Here is a 25,480-nt window from a genome sequence, read left to right on the forward strand (position 1 = left end):
GTTACTCTCCCGAACAAAGGAAATCCACAACGGATGTACAGTTACTCAGCCCATCCCGGCTGGACACAATCCAATCAGAATGGTTATTGATTACATACATTACACATAGTACCAATTAAATCACTGATGAGTCATCATGGGGCAACCTGATCAGCTTATGCCGGCCCTGATCATCAATTGATGAGTTCAGGTCCCATCCATTGTCCTGAAGTCTCCCAATTATCACCTTAAATGGGCCTGCATTCCTGAAGGTGCCGGGCAGTCTGCAGATTCACTGATAAGAGGGGCCCCCTCTCGTTATCTGTGTTATGCTGTACCAGGCTCCAGCTGTGAGCTCTGTCCACAGTGCCTCGGGCTAAAACTCCATTTTGTATCAATGTGTGGCTATACTTTCAACTCATATAAGAGAGAATATATGTATACGTTCTTATTAGGATTATGTTAATCTGTCTACAAAATAATAGGTATAGAAGCAAAACCCAGCAAAATTGCTCCCACAGTTTCAGATTCTGGTTTTTCAGTGTCAATTTTAAAATGGTTGGCCACAAGTTTTAGGATTTCAGGCTTCCTAGCTTTTGGATGGTTGGTAATCTCTAATTGCCCAGCTACATCCTCAACTCTTAACAGATAGGGTTTTTAACCTGGACCAAGTTACTTCACTCTGTTCCAGGAAGGTACTGGCCTTGAATGTGGGCATTTTAGTACTCGAGCACTGAAAACCACAAGAAAACTTGTATTAAAGTTTTTTAATTATTGCTAGGGATCAATTTAGTTTCCCACTTCCAATTTCTCATTTGTCTTCGGGTTTGATTCCAGATGTGAGCCCCCAAATTTCCATTACAGTCAAGCAAGGATGAGTCGAAGGGCTTTGCTCTTTTCCTTCTCCTTGTTTGACCACAACAGGTTTAATTGTTTCTTAAAGTGGATGTACTGGCCAATTCACTGGTTGTTTGATCACCTACTTGCTATGATCATAACAAGAACCTATCAGACAGGTTTTCTCGAGTTAACAAAGAAAGAGGCTAACTTTATTGTACCTAAACTGAACTAATGAAAATAATAAACTATGCGCCAACTTTCATGCACACACACAAACACACACGAGGTTTGCACACGCACAAATAGCCTACATAGTGGGGAAAGGTAGATTGCTTGAGTTACAGTCCATAGAAAAAAGGGCTATACAGTTTGTGGTTGATGGTTCGGCTGGTTTCTAGCTGAATTCGGTGGTCCTGTGGCTTTTAGTTTGATGAGGTAGATGACTGATTCGGTGGGTCTCTTGGAGACTGAGATGCGGATGACTTCCTCCAACAGGGTTTCTGATTGTAGTCAGAGTACTCAGACGTGGTCAGTCAACAGGCAGAATTCAAAACTCATAAGCTGAAATGGAGAGAGAGAGAGAGGGACCCCACTTGGGTCTGCACATGTCAGAGTCCAGAAGCTTCTCCTTGCTGCTGTAGATAAACACAAGCTTAAAACCACAGATCGGGAGGGGCTTGTCACATGACAGCCACTCAGTCATTCAAGCATAGCAGTTAGCAGTATTTCTTCTCGCTAAAAAGAACAAATAGTTCCCTTAAACTTTCTCGGTCTTGGTTCTTGCTGGGGAATGAGCAGACATTTTGTCTCCCTCCTCACAGGCCTTGCAATGCAGTGTTGCAAATTAGGTGGCCATCCTAAGCTGCCAGCAGAGTCATCCTTCATCAGTTCTCTCTTAAATTTCTGCAAAAAATGTAAATTCAGATCTCCAGTCAGTGGATTAAAGAAAATTATCATTCAACAAAGCAAGTTGGTGTGACACTGATAATAGGGCAATAACTTACATTTATTGCATAGCACTCCTCACCAGCAGAGAGGCAGCTCAAGCTACAATACAGTGTAAAGGCAAAGAGTAGACAACAAGTGGGTGGGGGGGGGGGGGGGTGGGGGGTGAGCAGTGCATAGTGGGCCAAAGTATGGTTGAAGAGAACCATATAAAGGCAGCCTTAAAGGCAGGGTGGAAGATGGTAGGGAAAAGATGCTGGATCAGAGAGTTCCAGAGGGAGGATGCTTTATGGCTGAAGGAGTGGCGAGCGATGGTGCTTTGGAGGCAGCAGAAAGAAGTGGTAAGTGGGTGTTCCATGCTAAAAAAGGTTTCTGAAGACCATGAGAGATTTGGCAAACATAATAATTTTCAAGTCAATTTTCTGATGCACAAGGACCAGTGGAAAATGGAAAGGGAAGTGTGATGTGTTGCAAATGGGGATCTTGAAAAGGATGAAAAAGGTGGCGAGATGCAAGTGCATTGGTGCAGGTGAAGCTCGAAGAGAATGGGGAGAGAAGTGTGATGGGGTTACAGACCTTGTTACAGGTCAGGATGTTGTTAGTGGATGGAGGTGAGGTGGTGTGGTGGGGATAAAGTGTGTTTAATATTGAGTTACATTGCAGTGATTCTCTTGTTTATGAAATGAATTGAATTAACATTAATATGGAATCCTATTCATTCTTTTCTAATTTCCACAAATAGGAAGAGGGGCCAAAACCTTTTGTGCATTAAGAAGTGAATGGAAATCTCACAAAAATTCATTATAAACACATTGGAAATACAGTGAGTAAACGGAGCACTCATTGAGATTTCCTGAAACTGACTTGGAAATTCATGATCGATAAGTTGCCCTGTCCATCTCACTCCTGTGGGTGTCGTCTATGTAGCTATCATATTGAGATCATTTCACAACACATTTTCCTAGGGAGAATTGCTGAAAGAGATCAGATAAAACATTGAAGTTGCTGACTTTTGAAGTTCTAACTTGTTCTGAATGTGTGACCGTGTTAACATTCTTATCGCATTGTACAGGAAAACCACAGTGACGTTGTTTATTTACTTCTGGCAGATTTAGTATGTGATACCAAAATATGTCTTCGTAAGATAACATTTTTAGTACGTCAATAACTTATGCAGAAATCTTTCTGAAATATTGTTTGAATTATCCATTTAGTAATTCAGAAACAGTTGTGTTATATTTGAAACGTCATGGGCTGTGCCAACTTGTAAAATGAACTACTGCTTCAGAACCCCAAATGTCATTTTTTTAAACCAAAATTGAATGTTATTCTATTATTGTGAAAACACCTTTAAGAACATGCGAAATAGAAGCAGGAGTAGACCATACGGCCCCTCGAGCCTGCTCTGCCATTCAATATAATCATGGCTGATCTTCTGCCTCAACCCCATTTTCCTGCCCACTCACCATATCCTTTGATTCCCTGAAAGATCAAAAATCTGTCAATCTCAGCCTTGAACATATTCAATGATGGAGCATCGACAGCCCTCTGGGGTAGACAATTGTAAACATTCACAACCCTCCGAGTGAAGTAATTTCTCCTCACCTCAGTCCTAAATGATCGGCCCCTTATCCCAAGACTGTGCCCTCATGTTCTAAATTTCCCAGCCAGGGGAAACAACCTCTCAGTGTTTACCCTGTCAAGCTCCTTCAGAATCTTGTATGTTGCAATGAGATCACTTCTCATTCTTCTAAACTCCAGAGAGTATAGACCCAATTTACTCAGCCTCATCCCAGGGACCAATCCAGAGAACCTTTGCTGTACCGCCTCCAATGCAAGTATATCCTTCCCTAGCGATGGAGACCAAAACTGCGCACAGTACTCCAGCGATGGCCTAAACAAAGGCCTGTACAATTGTAGCAAGACTTCCTTGTTCTTGTACTCCAATCCCCTTGCAATAAAGGCCAACACGTAATTTACCTTCCTAATTGTCTGCTGTACCTCCATGCCAACTTTGTGTGTTCCTTGTATAAGTAGACCCAAGTCCTTCTGAACATCAACATTAACAGTTTCACGCCTTTTAAAAAATATTCTGCTTTTCTATTACTACTGTTATGGACAGAATTGAGAGAGAACTGAAACCCCAGTTCTTTTTCCTTTAGCATCTGTAATCAGGTTGTTTTTAACAAAGATGTGTGTGTTTCTTAACCCCTGAGTAAATGGCCAATGTGAATAAACAGCAGCACGCTTTTCGTGGGTTCAAATAAAGAGGATTATTTTTCTTCACAAGTTCACCCCTAAAGTCTAACACTACGTTACTCACTCTCGACTCTCACACACACACTCACACACACACACTCGAGAAAGAAAGCCGTTAAAAGGATAGTGCAATTTTATAAATTGCGAGCAAAGGAATAGTTTATGAGTCATGTGATTTGACTTGTCTTAGAGAAAAGGCATGCATTGCGGGCCCTGTGAGGAAGGCGTTTTCACTCCTGAAGCATAGTTAGGTGGACTCAATAGCCGGAGTCATATATAAAAGTCATTGCAGGATTCTCTCAATGGGGTGGATTTTCAACAGGTTAGTTCCTTGTAGTCTCATCACTTATGAGGTTTGTGGACTTGAAAAGGAACAGGTTCAGAGACCTTAAGATGTTACAACTTCCACTTCTTTTAAGGCATGTTGGTACTGCCTGGTCTGCTACTGGCTTTTTCCTGTAGTCTGTATTTCAAAGATTTTTAAAAGGAGACCAACATGGCTGCCCCACCATGTGACTTCTCACAGTTCCTTTTCCAAATATGGTGGGTGTCTAGGTTACTTAGCCCCACCCTGGTTTATTATTGTAAGACATGAGACTGAGTGAGTGAGTGAGACCAGCAGAGTTTAAAAGTGTAGCAGCAGCAGGAAGGAGCGAGACTGAGTGAGACCGGCACAGTTTAAAAGTGCTGCGACAGCGGGAAGGAGCGAGACTGAGTGAGACCGGCACTGTTTAAAAGTGCAGCGGCAGCGGGAAGGAGCGAGACTGAGTGAGACCGGCTGAGTTTAAAAGTGCAGTGGCAGCGCGCCTGAGTTTTGAAAAAAAAAAGCCAACAGTGACGTCACAGGAGAGCTGCAAGGTGATTGGTTGGTGAGTCACTGTTGTTCAGGAATAGCTCGAAATAGCTGGGTAAGTATCTCAGGTAAGAAAAGTTTAAAGTTTATTTCAAATATAGTAAGTAGTGCTTTTTTTTAGGGAGTTCTGTAGTAATGAGGACCGGAGAACAAGGGCCCTAGAGTAACCGATATTATTGGACATTAAGATCTTCCAGAAGGTTTAATTTAATTTAAAGGGTTAAGTCATGGCAGGAGAGCTCAAAGCCGTGGTGTGCTCCTCATGCTCCATGTCGGAAACCAGGATTATTTCCAGTGCCCGGGACCAGCATATGTGCAGGAAATGTATCCAGCTGCAGCTCCTGGAAGCCTGGGTTTTGGAGCTGGAGCGGCAGCTGGGGACACTGTGGAGCATCCACGAGGTGGAGAGTATTGTGGATAGCACATATAGAGAGGTGGGTCACACCGCAGGCTCAGACCCCACAGGCAGGAGGGGAGTGGGTGACCACCAGGCAGAGCAAGAGGGCTAGGCAGGCAGTTCATGAATCTCCTGTGGCTATTCCCCTGCAAAACAGGTATACTGCTTTGGATACTGTTGGGGGGAATGGCCACTCAGGAGAAAGCAGCAACAGCCCAATTTGTTGCACCACGGTTGGCTCTGCTGCACAGGGGAGGAGTAAAAAGTGTGGGAATGCAATAGTTATAAGGGAATTCAATTGTAAGGGAAATAGACAGACATTTCTGTGGCTGCAAAAGAGACTCCAGGATGGTATGTTGCCTCCCTGGTGCTAGGGTCAAGGATGTCTCAGAGCGGTAACAGGACATTTTGAAGGGGGGAGGGTGAACAGCTAGTGGTCGTGGTACACATTGGTACAAATGACATAGGTAAAAAAAAAGGATGAAGTCCTAAAAGCAGAATATAGGGAGCTAGGAAGTAAGTTGAGAAGTAGGACCTCAAAGGTAGTGATCTCAGGATTACTACCAATGCCATGTGCTAGTCAGAGTAGAAATAGCAGGATATATCGGATGAATACGTGGCTGAAGAGATGGTGTGAGGGGGTGGGTTTTAGATTCCTGAGGCATTGGGACTGGTTCTGGGGGAGGTGGGACCAGTAGAAACTGGACGGGTTACACCTGGGCAGGACCGGGACTGATGTCCTAGGGGGAGTATTTGCTAGAGTGGTTGGTGAGGGTTTTAACTAAAATGGCAGGGGGATGGGAACCTTTGCAAGGAGTCAGAGGAGGAGGGATCAAAGACAAGAACAAAGAGAGTAAGGGGAATAAGAAAAGTGATAGGCAGAGAAATCAAGGGCCAGAATCAAACAGGGCCACAGTGAAAAATAGTGGGAAGGGGACAAGTAATGTTACAAAGACAAGCTTTAAGGCTTTGTGCCTTAACGTGTGGAGCATTCGCAATAAAGTGGATGAATTAATCGTGCAAATCGATGTAAACTGGTATGATATAATCGGAATTACGGAGACATGGCTGCAAGGTGACCAGGGATGGGAAATGAACATCCAGGGATATTCAGTATTTAGGAAGGACAGACAAAAAGCAAAAGGCGGTGGAGTTGCATTGCTGGTTAAAGAGGAAATTAACGCAATAGTGAGGAAAGATATTAGCTCTGATGATGTGGAATCTGTATGGGTAGAGCTGAGAAAGACTAAGGGGCAAAAAACATTAGTGGGGGTTGTATATGGACCTCCAAACTGTAGTGGTGATGTTGGGAATGGCATTAAACAGGAAATTAGAAATGCATGCGATAAAGGAACATCTGTAATTATGGGTGTTTTTAATTTGCATATAGATTGGCCAAATCAAATTAGTCACAATACCGTAGAGGAGGAATTCTTGGAGTGTATATGGGATGGTTTTCTGGACCAATACGTTGAGGAACCAATTAGAGAACAGACCATCCTAGACTGGGTATTGTGTAATGAAAGAGGAGTATTTGACAATCTAGTGGTGCGAGACCCCTTGGGAATGAGCGACCATAATATGATAGAATTCTTCATCAAGATGGAGAGTGACGTAGTTGATTCTGAGGTGCAAAAGTAAAACGGGAAAGGTAGCCAAACCATGGCTTACGAGGGAAATTAGAGATAGCATTAGATCCAAGGAAGAGGTATATACATCAGCCAGGAAAAACAACAGACCCGAGGATTGGGAGCAGTTTAGAATTCTGCAAAGGAGGACCAAGGGATAGATTAAAAAGGGGAAAATAGAGTACGAGAGCAAGCTTGCGGGGAACATAAAAACTGACTGTAAATGTTTCTAAAGGTATGTGAAGAGAAAAAGATTGGTGAAGACAAATGTAGGTCCCTTATAGTCAGAAATAGGGGAATTTATTCTGGGGAATAAAGAAATGGCTGACCAACTAAATGCATACTTTGGTTCTGTCTTCACAAAGGAGGACACAAATATCATACTAGAAATGTTGGGGAACATAGGGCTTAGCGAGAGAGAGGAACTGAAAGAAATATGTATTAGTAGAGAAATAGTGTTGGGGAAATTGATGGGATTGAAGGCCGATAAATCCACAGGGCTTGATGGTATGCATCCCAGAGTACTTAGAAATAGTGGATGCATTGGTGGTCATCTTCCAAGATTCTTTAGACTCTGGAACAGTTCCTACAGATTGGAGGGTAGCTAATGTAACCCCACTATTTAAAAAGGGAGGTAGAGAGAAAACAGAGAATTATAGAACAGTCAGCCTGTCGTCAGTAGTGGGCAAAATTCTAGAGTCAAAGATTTTATAGCAGAGCACTTAGAGAACAGTGGTAGAATTGGGCAGATTCAGCATGGATTTACGAAAGGGAAATCATGCTTGACAAATCTACTAGAATTCTTCGAGGATGTAAGTAGTAGAGTTGATGAGGGGGAGCCAGTGGATGTGGTTTATTTAGACTTTCAGAAGGCTTTCGACAAAGTCCCACATAAGAGATTATCGTGTAGAATTAAAGCACATGGGATTGGGGGTAGCGTATTGTGATGGATAGAAAATTGGTTGGCGGACAGGAAACAAAGAGTAGGGATAAATGAGTCTTTTTCCGAATGGCAGGCAGTGACTAGTGGGGTACTGCAGGGATCGGTGCGAGGACCCGAGCTATTCACAATATACATTAATGATTTAGATGAGGGAACTAAATGTAATATCTCCAAATTTGCAGATGACACAAAACTGGGTGGGAGGGTGAGTTGTGAGGAGGATGCAAAGAGGCTTCAGGGTGATTTGGACAGGTTGAGTGAGTGGGCTAATGCATGGCAGATGCAGTGTAATGTGGATAAATGTGAGGTTATCCACTTTGGTAGCAAAAACAGGAAGGCAGATTATTATCTGAATGACTATAAACTGAGAGAGGGGAATATGCAGCGAGACCTGGGTGTTCTCCTACACCAGTCGCTGAAGGTAAGCGTGCAGGTGCAACAGGCGGTAAAAAGGACAAATGGTATGTTGGCCTTCATAGCGAGAGGATTCGAGTACAGGAGTAGGGATGTCTTGCTGCAATTATACAGGGCCTTGGTGAGGCCACACCTGGAATATTGTGTGCAGTTTTGGTCTCCTTATCTGAGGAAGGATGTTCTTGCTATAGAGCGAGTGCAGCGAAGGTTTACCAGATCTATTCCTGGGATGGTGGGACTGACGTATGAGGAGAGATTGAGTCGAATAGGAATATATTCTTTGAGTTCAAAAGAGTGAGGGGGATCTCATAGAAACCTATAACATTCTAACAGGACTTGACAGGGTAGATGCAGGAAGGATGTTCCCGATGGTGGGGGAGTCCAGGACCAGGGGTCATAGTCTAAGGATACAGGGTAAACCTTTCCGGAATGAGATGAGGAGAAATTTTTTCACCCAGAGCCTGTTGAATTCGCTACCACAGAAAGCAGTTGAGGCCAAAACATTGTATGTTTTCAAGAAGGAGTTAGATATAGCTCTTGAGTCTAAAGGGATCAAAGGGGATGGGGTGAATGCGGGAACAGGCTACTGAGTTGGATGATCAGCCATGATCATAATGAATGGCAGAGCAGGATCGAAGGGCTGAATGGCCTACTCCTCCTCCTATTTTCTATGTTTCTACATTCATCCTGAGGAGGGTAAAAACAATCACCTTCTTTGTTTCAAGAGAAACCCATTCAATTCAGGATAATCTCCTGATGGTTTCAGGATGGGTGTTGATGACACCTCTTCGTCTGGAGGATTTTCTTTTGTCCTTTCAGACAGTGAATCAGTTTTTGAATACACAAGTCCTGACCTCCGGCAGCCATCTTTGCAGCCCATGTTCACTTTTAATGTCCATTGTGGGTCAATTAAAACAAAAGGAAAATTCATTTCTAGAAGATGCTATGCTGAATATGGTCCATGTTAGGAGCCAAGTTAAAAAGTAGGACCTCAGAGGTAGTAATCTCAGAATTGCTACCAGTGCCACGTGATAGTCAGAGTAGAAATGAAAGAATAGTCAGGATGAATGCGTGGCTTGAGAGATGGTGCAGGAGGGAGGGGTTCAGATTTTTGGGACATTGGGACCGGTTCTGGGGGAGGTGGGACTATTACAAATTGGACAGTCTACACCTGGGCCGGACTGGAACCAATGTCCTTGGGGTAGCTTTTGCTAACGCTGTTGGGGAGGGTTTAAACTAATGTGGCAGGGGGATGGGAACCAAATGAGGTCAGTGGAGAGTAAGGAGATAGTAACTAAAGCCTGTAAGGAACTAGATAATGAAGTCAGCGTGACTAAGGGAAAGAGTAGGCAGGGAGCAGATGATGAAAGCAAAGGGACTGGTGGTCTGAGGTGTATTTGTTTTAATGCAAGAAGTGTAGTAGGTAAGGCAGATGAACTTAGGGCTTGGATTAGTACCTGGGAGTATGATGTTATTGCTATTACTGAGACTTGGTTAAGGGAAGGGCATGATTGGCAACTAGATATCCCAGGATACCGATGCTTCAGGCGGGATAGAGAGGGAGGTAAAAGGGGTGGAGGAGTTGCATTACTGGTCAAAGAGGATATCACAGCTGGGCTGAAGGAAAGCACTATGGAGGACTCGAGCTGTGAGGCAATACGGGCAGAACTCAGAAATAGGAAGGGTGCGGTAACAATGTTGGGGCTGTACTACAGGCCTCCCAACAGCGAGCGTGAGATAGAGGTACAAATATGTGAACAGATTATGGAAAGATGTAGGAGCAACAGGGTGGTGGTGATAGGAGATTTTAATTTTCCCAACATTGACTGGGATTCACTTAGTGTTAGAGGTCTAGATGGAGCAGAATTTGTAAGGAGCATCCTTACAAACTCGGGAAGGGGCCATACTGGATCTGGTGTTGGGGAATGAGTCGGGCCAGGCGGTTGAAGTTTCAGTAGGGGACTACTTTGGGAATAGTGATCACAATTCCGTAAGTTTTAGAATACTCATGGACAAAGACGAGAGTGGTCCTAAAGGAAGAGTGCTAAATTGGGGGAAGGCCAACCATACCAAAATTCGGCAAGAGCTGGTGAATGTAGATTGGGAGCAGCTGTTTGAAGGTAAATCCACATGTGATATGTGGGAGGCTTTTAAAGAGAGGGTGATTAGCGTGCAGGAGAGACATGTTCCTGTGAAAATAAGGGGTAGAAATGGCAAGATTAGGGAACCATGGATGACAGGTGAAATTGTGAGACTAGCTAAGAGGAAAAAGGAAGCATACATAAGGTCTAGGAGGCTAAAGAAAGACGAAGCTTTGAAAGAATATCGGGATTGTAGGCACAATCTGAAACGAGGAATTAAGAGGGCTAAAAGGGGTCATGAAATATCTTTAGCAAACAGGGTTAAGGAAAATCCCAAAGCCTTTTATTCATATATAAGGAGCAAGAGGGTAACTAGAGAAAGGATTGGCCCACTCAAGGACAAAGGAGGAAAGTTATGCGTGGAGTCAGAGAAAATGGGTGAGATTCTAAACGAGTACTTTGCATCGGTATTCACCGAGGAGAGGGACATGACGGATGTTGAGGTTAGGGACAGATGTTTGATTACTCTAGGTCAAGTCGGCATAAGGAGGGAGGAAGTGTTGGGTATTCTAAAAGGCATTAAGGTGGACAAGTCCCCAGGTCCGGATGGGATCTATCCCAGGTTTCTGTGGGAAGCGAGAGAGGAAATAGCTGGGGCCTTAACAGATATCTTTGCAACATCCTTAAACACGGATGAGGTCCCGGAGGACTGGAGAATTGCTAATGTTGTCCCCTTGTTTAAGAAGGGTAGCAGGGATAATCCAGCTAATTATAGACCAGTGAGCCTGACGTCAGTGGTAGGGAAGCTGCTGGAGAAGATACTGAGGGATAGGATCTATTCCCATTTGGAAGAAAATGGGCTTATCAGTGATAGGCAACATGGTTTTGTGCAGGGAAGGTCATGTCTTACCAACTTAATAGAATTCTTTGAGGAAGTGACAAAGTTGATTGATGAGGGAAGGGCTGTAGATGTCATATACATGGACTTCAGTAAGGCGTTTGATAAGGTTCCCCATGGTAGGCTGATGGAGAAAGTGAAGGCGCATGGGGTCCAAGGTGTACGAGGTAGATGGATAAAGAACTGGCTGGGCAACAGGAGACAAAGAGTAGCAGTGGAAGGGAGTTTCTCAAAATGGAGACGTGTGACCAGTGGTGTTCCACAGGGATCTGTGCTGGGACCACTGTTGTTTGTGATATACATAAATGATTTGGAGGAAAGTATAGGTGGTCTGATTAGCAAGTTTGCAGACGACACTAAGTTTGGTGGAGTAGCAGATAGTGAAGGGGACTGTCAGAGAATACAGCAGAATATAGATAGACTGGAGAGTTGGGCAGAGAAATGGCAGATGGAGTTCAATCAGGGCAAATGCGAGGTGATGCATTTTGGAAGATCCAATTCAAGAGTGAACTATACAGTAAATGGAAAAGTCCTGGGGAAAATTGATGTACAGAGAGATTTGGGTGTTCAGGTCCATTGTTCCCTGAAGGTGGCAACGCAGGTCAATAGAGTGGTCAAGAAGGCATACGGTATGCTTTCCTTCATCGGACGGGGTATTGAGTACAAGAGTTGGCAGGTCATGTTACAGTTGTATAGGACTTTGGTTCGGCCACATTTGGAATACTGCGTGCAGTTCTGGTCGCCACATTACCAAAAGGATGTGGATGCTTTGGAGAGGGTGCAGAGGAGGTTCACCAGGATGTTGCCTGGTATGGAGGGCGCTAGCTATGAAGAGAGGTTGAGTAGATTAGGATTATTTTCATTAGAAAGACGGAGGTTGAGGGGGGACCTGATTGAGGTGTACAAAATCATGAGAGGTATAGACAGGGTGGATAGCAAGAAGCTTTTTCCCAGAGTGGGGGATTCAATTACAAGGTGACACGAGTTCAAAGTGAAAGGGGAAAAGTTTAGGGGGGATATGCGTGGAAAGTTCTTTCCGCAGAGGGTGGTGGGTGCCTGGAACGCATTGCCAGCGGAGGTGGTAGACGCGGGCACGATAGCGTCTTTTAAGATGTATCTCGACAGATACATGAATGGGCAGGAAGTAAAGAGATACAGACCCTTAGAAAATAGGCGACAGGTTTAGATAGAGGATTTGGATCGGCATAGGCTTGGAGGGCCGAAGGGCCTGTTCCTGTGCTGTAATTTTCTTTGTTCTTTGTTCCTATGAATAGGATATGCCTTTACTGGGAATGACACTACCAAAGTGCATAACCTCACACTTCCCCACATTATACTCCATCTGGAATCTTGCTACCCACTCATTTAACCTGTCTAAATCTCTTTGCAGCCTTTTTATGCCCTCCTCACAGCTTACGTTGCCACCTCGCTTTGTCGCTTCAGCAAACTTGGATACATTCTTCTCTGTCTCTTCTAGAGAGCGAGCCTGAGAGAAAACACTGCTGGACAACTACAGTTAAATGTCGGGAGTCAGTGAGTGAGCCGGAGAGAGAACACTTCTGGAGACCCACAGTTAAAAATGACAGTGGGGAGTCAGTGGGAGACAGAGCAAGTGAGCCTCAAAGCGAACAGTACCAGAGAGCCACAGTTAAAAGTGGCAGCAGGGAGTCAGTGGGAGACAGAGCGTTGAGAAAAAATGAGAAAAAAATTAAAGTGTGACATCACAGGAAAGCAGGTAAGTATGTCTCTCTTTTTCTCTCTCTAAACTAGGGCTTTTGTTTAAACTAAGAGCCAGGAAATTCAAAAATTTAAATTGAGGTAAGTAATAACAGTAAGTGAATTAATAATAAGAGTAGTAGCAGAGCAGGTTTAGAGGCATTAATTAAAAGTAATAGTTTAAACAAGGTACTAACTAGATTTTAAAAGATGGAATAGAGATTTTTAGATCATGGGTGAGCAGCTCAGACCTGTTGCTTGCAATTCCTGCGCCATGTGGGAACTTCAGAATACTTCATGTGTCTTGGAGGACCACATGTGTAGGAAGTGTTTCTAGCTGCTTGAGCTTGAGCTCATGGTTTCCAAGTTTGAGGGGCAGCTGGAATCACTGCGGAGCATCAGGGAGGATGAAAGTTTCCTGAATCTTACCTTCCAGGAGATGGTCACTCCACAGGCAGAGCAAGTTCAGGATCGTAGATGGGGGGTCATCCAGAAGAGTAGGAAGAGACAGGAGGTGCAGGAGTCTTCAGGGTGTGTGCCACTCTCAAACTGGTACTCAGCATTGGAGATTGCTGGGAGTGATGACATCTTGAAAGAGTGCAGTCCAGACTATGGCACCAATGGGCAAGGAACTGCACAAGAGAGAACAGCACAGAGTAGAAATGAAGTTGTTATAGGAGATTCCATAGTTAGGGGAACAGACAGGCATTACTGTAACCATCAGCATGAGTCCTGTATGGTGTTTGCCTCTGTGATGCCAGAGCAAAGAACATCACAGAGAGGGTGCAGAATATTCTGCAATGGGAAAGGAGTGAGCCAGAAGTTGTGGTACATGTTGGTACCAACGACATAGGGAGAGCAGGAACTGAGGTCCTACAGTCAGACTTTCAGGAACGAGGGAGGAAATTAAAAAGTGGGATCTTGAAGGTACTAATCTCTGTATTACTCCCACTGCCACGTGCTAGTCAGAGTGGAAAAAGGAAGATAAGGAGGATCAATGCATGGCTTGAGGCATGGCGCAGGAGGGCACCATTGTGCAGCAGATTCTTGGGGCATTGGGACCACTTGCACCTCAATAGAACTGGGACCAATGTTCTCACAGGAGGTTCACTAGTGTGGTTAGGAAGTATTTAAACTAAATTGGCAGGTGGATAGGCATCAGCATGTAGAAATAAAAAAGAGAAATAAGGTGCATAAAGAAGTGAGAGTGTTGGATAGTACTGGAGAAGGAAATAGCACCATACTAGATAGAAGTGAACTAAGAAAGGCTTTCAGGAATACAAAGGCAGGTTGAGTGTGAGAACAGAATTTTCGAGAACAGAATAATATGGGGACATTTAAGGTGAAATAATTAATCAATCATGTACTACTAATAAACTTTAGAGCTTCAGCAGACAGTTTATCAGAAATTAATAGTAGCCCATTCAGTGCTGTAGGGACAGCTTATCAGAATGACTTCATAGCTTCAGGGATGCACAGACAGCTTATCGGTAGGAGTAGACTAGCAAGCAAAACTAGGACAGCTGCAGGCTGCTTAATAATAACCCTTTGTATAACAGTCAGCCTAACGGTTCACAAGCAGATAAGGGGGATGAGAAAATGAAGTAAGAAGTTAAAAACAAATTGACAAGGCAGGACCCCAATCAGGCCATGACACCAAGAAACTGCAGAGTTTGTAAACCAATTGGGAACATAAAGGGGGTGTCACTGATGTGTATGAAGAACTATAAGAAAGGCTTGATTTCCCTGCACCACCCCGGAGAAAGGTGGAGGCAAAGGTGTTGTTGTAGTTTGCTTTGCTGATGATGTAACCAAGAAGTACTGCAATAAAGTTTCTTAAAGCTACAGTCGGACTTCGTCTCTCTTTGTGCAACTAATGGGATCCAACAATTGAGAGTGCATGTATGTAAACACACAATGTGTGGTGCATAAGGTAGGTGAGCTACAAGCATAATTAGCCGTGTAGGAATATGGTCCAGTGGCAATAATGGAAAAGTGGATAAAAAAATGGTGAGAATTGGATGCTTATTATTCAAGGATGTCAAGTGTTCAAAAAAGATAGGGAAGGGAAAAAGGAAGGTGGTGTGGCAGTACTGATGGGGGAAGACAGTGTCGTGTTGGAAAGAAAGGATGTCCTTGAGGAGGCAGGACAGAATCCATTTGGTTAGAGTTGAGAAGCAAAAAGGGTATGATCACACTACTGGGGCATTCTATAGGCCTCCAAATAGTGAAAGGAATAGAGAGGCAAATCTTCAGGGAATGAATTATAGAGTGGTGATATTGGGGGACTTTAATTACTCAAATATTGATTGGGATAATGTTAGAGTAAAGGGTATGGGGGGAGGAATTTCTGAAATGCGTTCAGGAGAACTTCATTGACTTGTTCTCACTCCAAATAGGAAGGAAGCATTGCTGGATCTAGTGCTGGGAAAAAGGTAGGTGAAGTGGACCAAGTGTCTCTGGGGGAACACCTTGGTAACAGAGATCATCATATCATAAGGTTTAGATTAGCAATGAAGAAGAACAAGAAACAATCTAAACTAGAACTTTTAAATTGGAAGAGGGGAGTAACTTCACTGGGATGAGAGGGGATCTAGCCAGGGTAAAATGGAACCAAAGACTGACACAAAAAACTGTAACGGAGCAATGGATGATCTTTAAGGAGGAGATGTTTCAAGGACAGGCTAGGTACATTCCAAAAAGTGGGAAAAGTAGAGGAACTGAAGCTGGGGCTCCTTGGATGATGAGTGAGATCGAGAATATGATGAAGCAAAAAAAGAGGGTGTATGATTTTATGTCAGGTGAATTTTTCAAACGAGAACCAGGCCAAATACAATAAGTTGACAGGTGAAGTGAGGAAGAAAATAAGATTGGCAAAGAGAAAATATGAAAATAGAATGGCAGTTAACATAAAAGAGAACCCAAAAATCTTCTACTGGCAAGTAAATAGTAAGCGGGTAGTAAGAGGTGGGGTGGGATGTATTACGGACAAAGAGATTGATATATGCTATTTTATCCAGCCACGAAGTGAGTTCTGAAGGTTCTGTGGCCTGCCCAGTGTTAAAGACATCTCCTCATGACAGGAGACGAACTTGGAGTGGGAGCTGGAGGATCTGGTTGTCGTACTTTAAGGAGTTAGAGCAAAAGTTAAAACACAGACCCTCAAAGGAAATAACCTCTGGATTGTTACATGAACCACATGCCAATTGACATAGGGTCACAAAGATTAAAAAGTTAAATGTGTGACTCAAAGAGTGGTGTGGAAAGAAAGGGTTTTGATTCATGGGGCACTGGTACCAGTACCGGGGAAAGTGAGTTGTTCAACTTAAACCAGGCTGAGATCAATGTCCTGGCAAATCGTATAACAAGGGCTGTGGATAGGGCTTTAAACTAAAAGTGGGGGGTGTGGGCAGAGGTCAGGTGAAGGAAGATTTTAGAAATCTACAGAAAAAAGTGGAGGCAATAGAGAAATATAATGATTTGGGTAAAGACAAGCAGAGTGGGATAGGAAGGAACAGAGAGTTTAACAGTGCACCATTGAATAAGGTCCATGCAAAGAATAGTGGTACAAAAATAAAATTAAAGGCTCATTATCTGAGTGTATGAAGAATTTGTCACAAGTCAGATGAACTAGTGGCACAAATATATATAAATTGGTTTGATATAATTACCACTTGGTTGCAATGTGACCAAGGTTGGGAAATAAATATTCCAAGCGCACGCAACATCTCAAAAAGACAAAAGCAAAATACTGCAGATGCTGGAAATCTGAAATAAAAACAGAAAATGCTGGAAATACTCAGCAGGTCAGGCAGCATCTGTGGAGAGAGAAGCAGGGTTAACGTTTCAGTTCTGATGAAAGGTCACAGACCTGAAACGTTAATTCTGCTTTTCTTTCCACGGATGCTGCCTGATCTGCTGAGTATTTCCAACACTTTCTGTTTTTATTTCAAAATGATAGACAGAATGGAAAGGAAAAGGGGTAGCCCTGATGATAAGGATGACATAAGGACAGTCGCAAGAAAGGAGTCAGAAGATGAGGAAGCAGACTCAGTATGGGTGGAGATTAGGAATAACAAGGGTCAGAAAACGTTGATGGGAGTAGTTTATCGGCTCCCTAATAGTAGTTAAACCATTGGACAGAGCATTAAGCAAGAAATAATTGGAGCTTGTAATAAAGTCAATGTAAAAATTGTTGGGGGACTTTAATCTTCATATAGAATGCACAAATCAATTTGACAAAGGTAGTCAAGAAGATGAGTTTATAGAATTCATGACAGTTTCCTAGAACAATACAATGTGGAATCAACTAGAGACAAAGCTATTTTAGTTCTAATATTCTGAAATGAGGCAGGGTTAATTAGTGATCTCAGAGAAAAAGGTCCTCTGGGAACAATACATGTACAGAATAACGGAAAGTGTCCCAGACTGTATCTGTATAGCTGACAATATTTCAGTGATGGGGCAGAACAAGGCAGAGCATGACTGAAATATGCATTTGCTAATACTGGCTGCTCGTTGTGAGGGCCTTGTGTTTAACAGCAACTGCCAGGTCAACGTTGAGCATATCAACTTCATTGAGTCGATATATTCTGCCACAGGAATACACCCAAACCCAGATAAAATTGAAGACGTCAGAGCCATACCACCTCCTCAGGACTGGGATGACCTACAACGGTGTTTAGGGCTGTTCAACCTTTTGGCCCAGTACATCCCCAATTTTGCTGAGCGAGCAATGCTCCTTCGGGAACTGCTGCATAAAGATACCCCTTATATGTGGCAGGAAAACCACCAGCAGGTGTTTCAGACCTTAAAGTTAGCTCTGTCAAGTTAGGACAGCATGCTACAATCTAACGACTTGACCAAAGAGACCACGTTCGAAGTTGACGCGTCCCAGAAGGGATTAGGTGTCTGCATCATGAAGGAAGGGAAGCCAATCACCTTCACGTCGAAGAGTTTGTTATTAAACCAATCCAATTATTCTAATATCAAATGTGAAACCTTATCTCTGGTTTTTAGTATCGCTAAGTTTCACACTTATTTGTTAAGAAAATGTTCTACCGTGGAGAGTGACCACAAGCCACTTGAAACCATATGGCACAAGCGAGTGCTCCTCCACAGTTGCAGATGCTTTTGGTGAAGGTCCAGGGCTACGATTGTGACGCCCGATAAAAACTGGGAAGCAAAATGGTCACATCGGAACCCTGAGCAGGATGCCTAACCCGAATAAAGATGCAGATGTCTCGCTAGATTTGCATGTCCACGGCGTGGATACTGAGATTGAAGATGTCCTGAAGATCGACCACATGTGTTTTGGACCCCACAATTGTGAGCAGCTAAGAGATGAGATGGCAGGTGACCCCTACCCTATCTTTGTTGTGGAAGGATGGTCTGACACCATACAGGAAATCAAGAGTGACATTGAGATGGTGGTGAAATCCTGTGAGGCATGTCAAAGTTAATAGCCAAATCAACAGAAGGACCCCTTGATTCCACATGAAACATGTTCACATCCCTGGGCGAAGATAGGCACAGATTTATTTCTCGTTCAAGGTGATGATTTCCTCCTTGTTACAGATTACTTCACCAAGTTTCCGATCATCGGTTGGCTACTGGATACATCAAGGGCAGTGGTTTGCTGATATTGTCACTGCTCTGTTCAGCCTATTTGGTGTGCCGGAAGAAATTATCTCTGATAATAGGCCACAATATGCAAGACGACCATTCGAAGCCATGTGTGCCAGGTGGGGAGTCCATCACGTAACATCGTCACCACATTATTCCAACGTCCAAGAGTATGGCTGAACGCATGGTACACACCATCAAATCATTAATTTTGAAGTGTAGGCACATGGGATAAGATCTCAAGGTTGCAATGCTGCACCTACGAACTACTCCATCATACATGAGCTTATCATTACCTGCAGAGTTGATATTTGGAAGGCAGGTAAGAACTACACTGCCCAGTCATCATCTCCCTAAGTTTTCCACAGTAAAGGAGATACTTTTTTCCAACAAGGGAAAATGAAGCCATTGAATGACAGGCAAGCAGGATCAGATTTACCTCGATTGTGAGTAGGACAGAAGGTCAGAGTCCACAATTATCATCGGGAACTTGGTATCTTGCAGAGGTTGCTAGGATATTCAACCAGCCCAGATCATATGAGGTCAAGACACCAATGGTACGAATCTCAGACGGAACCGAAGTCAACTCAGAGAGCTGTATGACAATTCTGCATTTGATAACCCTGTGGCATCGCAGACACATTCAAAGGCAAAGTCTGAAGGTGAATGTACAGAGGCGAGGAGCAGAAAGGAAGAGCATGCTAACCAGACTTCTGAGTTACCAGAGTCTCGGAGGAGTCATAAAGACGAGCTCAGCTCTGAGAAGAGGTTTACGATAGCAGGATCGGGACCAATAGGCAAACCTTCTCTACATTTTAGAGAATTTTAAACTTGCTTACTTGTAAATTATGTTTTGCTTTATTATTCCTGTAGAGTTAGTCTGGACTGCAACATCATTGGATATTGTACATGAGTTTTATCTTTGGAGAAAAGGGAGATGTTGTGGGATCACTTTGAGAGACTGGAAGTGAAGAGTAACCGAAGGAAATAATGTCGCTTCACAGGTGACCAGAGAGTTGTGTGTGTAGCCTGACAGAGTAAGACATGTGTAGGTGTGCTGCTGTAGTAGCTGTATATATATTCCAGTTTAAGTTACTATAAAACCCCACATATTCTTTGGATATTACTTGTAATCCTGTAAATCTTACAATAGTTCACACACCAAAAGAATGAGTAATATTACAGTCACCACACTTGAGGAAGGATGTAAGGGTCCTTGAGAGGGTGCAGAGGAGACTTAACAGAATGTTCCCAGGAATGAGGGAGTTTAGCTACAAGGTTAGGTTGGAGAAGTTGGTGTTGTTCTCTTTGGAGCAAAGGAGATTGAGGGGAGATTTGACAGAGGTGTACATGATTATGATGGGTTTAGATAAGCAGACAAAGAAAAACTGTTCCCATTCGTTGATCGTACAAGGACTAGGGAACAGAGATTTAAGGGTTTGATCAAGAGATACAGGGGGAATGTAAGGAAGAACATTTACAACAATTAGATTGGGCAGCTAGTTTTCTCGGCCGGCACAAACACAACGGGCTGAATGTCCTCCTTGTGTGCTGTAATTTTTCTATGGTTCTATGGTTCTAATACATGAACATTTACAACAATATAATACAATATGTTACTTACTCTTTTCCTTTTTAAATACCTGTAGAAACTCTTAGTTTCCATTTTTATATATCTAGCTAACTTTCTCTCATACTCTAATTTCTCTCTCATTCTTCTTTTAGTCATTCTTTGCTATTTTTTTATCTTCTGACCAATCTTCTGACCTGCCACTACTCTTCACTGAATTGTAATTTTTTCTTTCAATTTGATACTATATTTAACTTCCTTTGTTAGCCACGGATGGCATGCCCTTCCCCTAGAGACTTACTTTCTCACTGGAATATATCCTTGCTGAGTGTTGTGAAATATCTCTTTAAATGTCTGCCACTGCATCTCTAATGACCTATCCCTTAACCTAATTTCCCAGTTTACTTTAGCCAGTTCTGTCATCAAGCCAAAATAATTACCCTTATTTAAGTTTAAAACACTAGTCTTAGATCTACTCTTCTCATCCTCAAGCTGAATACGAAATTCAATCATGTTGTGATCACTGCTACCTCGGGGTGCCTTTACAATTAGGTCATTAATTAATCCTGTTTCATTACACATTACCAGATCTCGAATAGCCTGCTCTCTGGTTGGCTCCAGAATGTGCTGCTGCAAGAAACTGGCCTGAAAACACTCCATGAACTCATCTTCCAGGCTACCTTAGCCAATCTGATTCGTCCAGTCTATCTCGAAATTAAAATCACCCATGATTATCACCATACCTTTCTCACAAGCCTCCATTATTTCTTCCTGTATACCCCTTCCTACAGTGTGGTTACTGTTAGAGGGCCTATGAACTACTCCCACAAGTGACTTCCGACCTTTACTATTTCTTATCTCTACCCAAACTGATTCTACACCTTGATTTTCAGAACTAAGGTCACATCTCTTTATTGCGCTAATGTCATCCTTAATTAACAGAGCTACCCCTCCACTTTTTCCTAGTTTCCTGTCCTTCTGAAATGTCATGTACCCTTGAATATTCAGGTCCCAGACTTTGTAATCTTGTAGCCATGTCTCTGTAATGGCTATCAGATCGTACATACTTATTTCTATTTGAGCTATCAATTCATTTGTTACAAATGCTATACACATTCAAATACAGAGCCTTTAGTTCTGTCTTTTTACTATTTATGCAACCTCTAGTCTTAGCTGATTGCACACTTTTAATTTTGAGCATTCTGTCCCTTCCTGCCACACTCATTATTATTGCCCTTATTGATACTTTGTTCTCTTGCCTTGTCTTCTCTCTTTAATATATGTCTTCTCTCACTTGATTCCTCGCCCCCATTATTTAGTTTAAAGCCCTCCCTACAGCCCTAGTTATGCAACTCGCCAGAACACTAGTCCCAGAGGGTGTAGATCGTCCCAATGGTACAGCTCCCACACCAGTACTGGTGTCAGTGTCCCATGAACCAAAACCCATTTCTCCCACATCCCAATCTTTGAGCCACACATTTAACTCTTTAATCTTATTTACCCTACTCCAATTTCCTCATGGCTCAGAGATTATTACCTTTGACGTTCTGCTTTTTAATTTATCCCCTATCTGCTCATACTTTCTATGGAGAATCTCTTTCCTAGTCCTACCTATATCACTGGTACCCAGGTGGACCACAACAACAGGATCCCGCTGCCCCACTGCAAGTCCCTCTCCAGCCCTGAGCAGATGTCCCGAACCCTAGCACCAGGCAGACAACGCAGCCTTCTGGACTCTCACTCTTGGCTGCCAAGAATGGTGTCTATTACCCCTGACTATACTGTCTCCCAGTACTACTACGTTCCTATTTTATCCCTCATCTTGAATGGCTTCCTGTACCATGGTGCCATGGTCAGTTTGCCCATCCACCCTGTAGTCCTCACTCTGATCCATACAAGCTGAAAGAACATCAAACCTATTGGACAATTGCAAGGGCTGAGGATTCTCCACTTCTGCCTTCTCAATCCCCTTACCTGACTCACTTGCAGTCACATCCTCCTATCTTTAACCACTGACCAAATCAGAAGACCCTATCCAATGGCCTTCTGGAACAAAGTGTCCAGGTAACGTTCCCCCTCCCTGAGGTATTGCAGTGTCTGTAGCTTGGCTCCAAGCTTACTGACTCTGAGCCGAAGCTCCTCGAGCTGCAGACTCTTACTGCAGACATGGTTGCTGTGAAACACACTGGTGTCCATGAGCTCGCACATACTGCAGCTGTAACACATCATCTGCCCTGTCATCCTTATTGTGTTTTAAATAACTAATTAGTCATTTAACTAATTATTTACTTAATTAATTTTTAATTAATGCCGCTCCTTGCCAGCATTTCCTGCTCTAACTTAAACCTTGGTAATACAATAAAACTTACCACTTAAAATACAAATTAACGGAACGGTAGACTCACCAGCTTACTTCCCTTAAGCTTGCCTGTCTTAATTAATTATAATAAATTATTAGGTAGCTACATAAATTTTAATTTTACATTTTTCTAATTTCCAGCTATTAATACTATTAACACACACACCCCAACAGCAGTGTACTAACCTAGCTATTTACAGATACTCCCTAACAGCAATTACGCACCAGCCAATCACCTTACAGCTTTCCTGTGACGTCACTATTCAATTTTCTTTTTTTCAAACTCAGTCAGCACGCGCCGACTCCTGCGTTCCCTCGCAGGTCCAACATTTTCAGCTCCCGAAGGTAATTGATTCCCCTGAAGATTTACTCCTTTATTTCTCTCATTATTTGGAGGCCTTTTGAATAGCCCCAGTAGTGTGATCATACCCTTTTTGCTTCTCAACTCTATCCAAATGGATTCTGTCTTTGCCCCTCAAGGACTTCCTCTCTTTCCAACACTATAATGTCTTCTTTAATCAGTACTGCCATCCCTCCTCCCTTTTTTCCTTCCCTATCTTTTCTGAACACTTTACATCCTTGAATAGTAAATGCCACACTTCCATCATTGCCACCACATCATATTCCCACATGACTATTTTTGCTTGTAGCTCACCAACCCTATTAACCACAGTGTGCATTAACATTCAGACATTCTAAATCTCTCTTTGCATTGGTTCTACTTTCCCAAAAGTATTCCATTTAAAATTCATATCCATATCTATAAATCCTTCTGTGCCTTGGTCCCACCATATGTTTGAAATCTCCTCGAGTTTTATACTCCCGCACCTTCTCGTCCTTTGATTCTGGCCTTTTGTGCAACCCATGTGCCTTTTGTAACACATTTGGTGGCAGAACATCAGTTACCTTTGTCCTTTTCTTTGGATTGCGCTCACATCTACTCTTTCCACCTTTTAACGCCTTCTCAAACTAATCCTAAATCCTAATCTCTCCCTTCACCCTTTCAAGGCTTGGCATATGTTACCTTATCAATATCTGTCTGTGGACCATCCTGATTTATTCTTCATATTAAAGTAGCTAGATAAATGCAAGTTATTAGGAACATAGGAGCAGGAATAGGCCATTCAGCCCATCAAGCCTGCTCCACCATTCAATTAGATTGTGGCTGATCATCTACCTCAACGCTGCTATCCATATATCCCTTGATGTCATTAGTATCCAAATAGCCATCAATTTCAGTCTTGAACATGCTCAATGATTGCGCTTCCACAGCCCTATGGGGTAGAGAATTCCAAAGATTCACCACCCTCTGAGTGAAAAAATTCCTCCTCATCTCAGTCTTAACCCCTTATTTTGTGGCTATGTCCCCTGGTTCGAGAGTATAAGTACAATTCCTATGTGGGGGTGTGTGGAGTAGATATTATTTATGTATGTCTAGTGATGCATCACAGGTAACCATGGTCTGCTGCAGCTTTCTTGATTGCCTTGGGAGGGATTTCTCAAGATTTTTTTTTCCTGAAATTGGTTATAGTTCCTGTTCTCTGGAGTTCTGCCTCTCCAAGGAAATAGCATTACTCGTGATTGGGAAGGATTCCCAAAAATGCATCAATTAACAATCAGGTGAATATTAAGGGGTCCCACTGCTCATTTCTCATCTTTCTTTTTTATTTGTTTGTATGAAAACATGTTTTAATCATGTTGGCTCTGAGAACAATTGACATTATGATTTGATTCAACAGTTCCACAAAAAGAAAAGTTACATCCATACTGCAGAGCTGTCACTTCAGATCCAATGTGGTTACAACTTTCCTACTGATCTGTTAGTCATCCCACTCCTGCAGGGAACTGCATATCACCTGTGGTAAGAATGCATTCACAAGTAGAAACAAACACGTATCACATATTAACCTTATTGTGTTCTCCCTTCCTTCCACGGTTGTGATTCAACTGCTAAAGGCAATGTATAACTGAGCAGTCAATCCCGCTTTGATTCTCAGTCTATGTTGAGTTAGGTGATCTCAGTACAGATGTCAGCAGTGGTGCCAAAGCGAGCCACAGAGAAAACTGTGCCAGTAACCAACAGATAAAAGCAGGGGCAGGGTGTCAACAGGAGTCAGAGCAATCAAGCCCGTGGGCGTCAGCGGGAGTCAGAGAGAGCACTGTGAGAACAAATCAACAAAAACAAAATCAAGGAGTGACGTCGCAGGACAGCAGGTAGGTTATTAGTCCTGCGGAGAGCCCCGAAGTGATGAACGTGTAGCTGAAGGCGTTTGGGGGCAGAGCAGCAGAGTGGAGTGAGTGTGAGCATCAGGGAGCCAAGGTAAAAAAACTAAAAGTATTCTCAGCACCAGTTCTCTAAGTATAACAGTAAGTGAATTACTAATGAGTATTAGCACAGAACAGATCTAGAGACAATAATTAAAATTAATAGTTTAAAAAAGGTACTAAGTAGATTCAAAGAGAGGGAATAGAGATTTTTTAGATCCTGGATGGGCAGCTGAAACCTGTTGCTTGCAATTCTTGTGCCATGTGGGAACGTCAGGACACTTCACCTGTCTCAGGGGAACCACATGTGTAAGAAATGTCTCCAGCTGTTTGAGCTTGAGCTCAGGATTTTCAAGCTTGAGGGGCAGCTGGGATCACTGCAGAGCTTTAAGAAGGATGACAGCTTCCTAGATCATACACTCCAGGGGATTATCACTCCATAGGCACTAAGAGTTCAGAATACTACATGGGTTTCTCCAGAAGAGTAGGAAGGGGCAGGAAGTGCAGGAGTCTTTTTGGTGAGTGCCAGTCTCAAACTGGTACTCAGCATTGGAGACTAGTAGGAGTGATGATACCTTGAAGGAATGCAGTCCAAACCATGGCACCAATGGGCAAGGAACTGCACACAAGGGAACAAACAGTAGAAATGCAGTCATTTTTGGAGATTCCATAGTTTAGGGGGACAGACAGGGATTTCAGTAACAGTCA

At 43.0% G+C, this 25,480-nt stretch overlaps 1 long non-coding RNA gene across 1 annotated transcript; it reads right to left on the reverse strand.

The window, feature by feature from the left end:
• LOC137382705 (uncharacterized) lies at positions 1 to 24,620 on the reverse strand. The gene is made up of 3 exons (XR_010977266.1): positions 24,416 to 24,620; positions 13,383 to 13,585; positions 1 to 1,722 (listed from the first exon to the last, which is right to left on the reverse strand). It is a non-coding gene; the product is annotated as an uncharacterized lncRNA (long non-coding RNA).
• Between the last annotated feature and the right edge of the window lie 860 nt (positions 24,621 to 25,480).

This window comes from Heterodontus francisci, chromosome 1 (assembly GCF_036365525.1).
Source record: "Heterodontus francisci isolate sHetFra1 chromosome 1, sHetFra1.hap1, whole genome shotgun sequence".
Lineage (NCBI taxonomy): Eukaryota > Metazoa > Chordata > Chondrichthyes > Heterodontiformes > Heterodontidae > Heterodontus > Heterodontus francisci.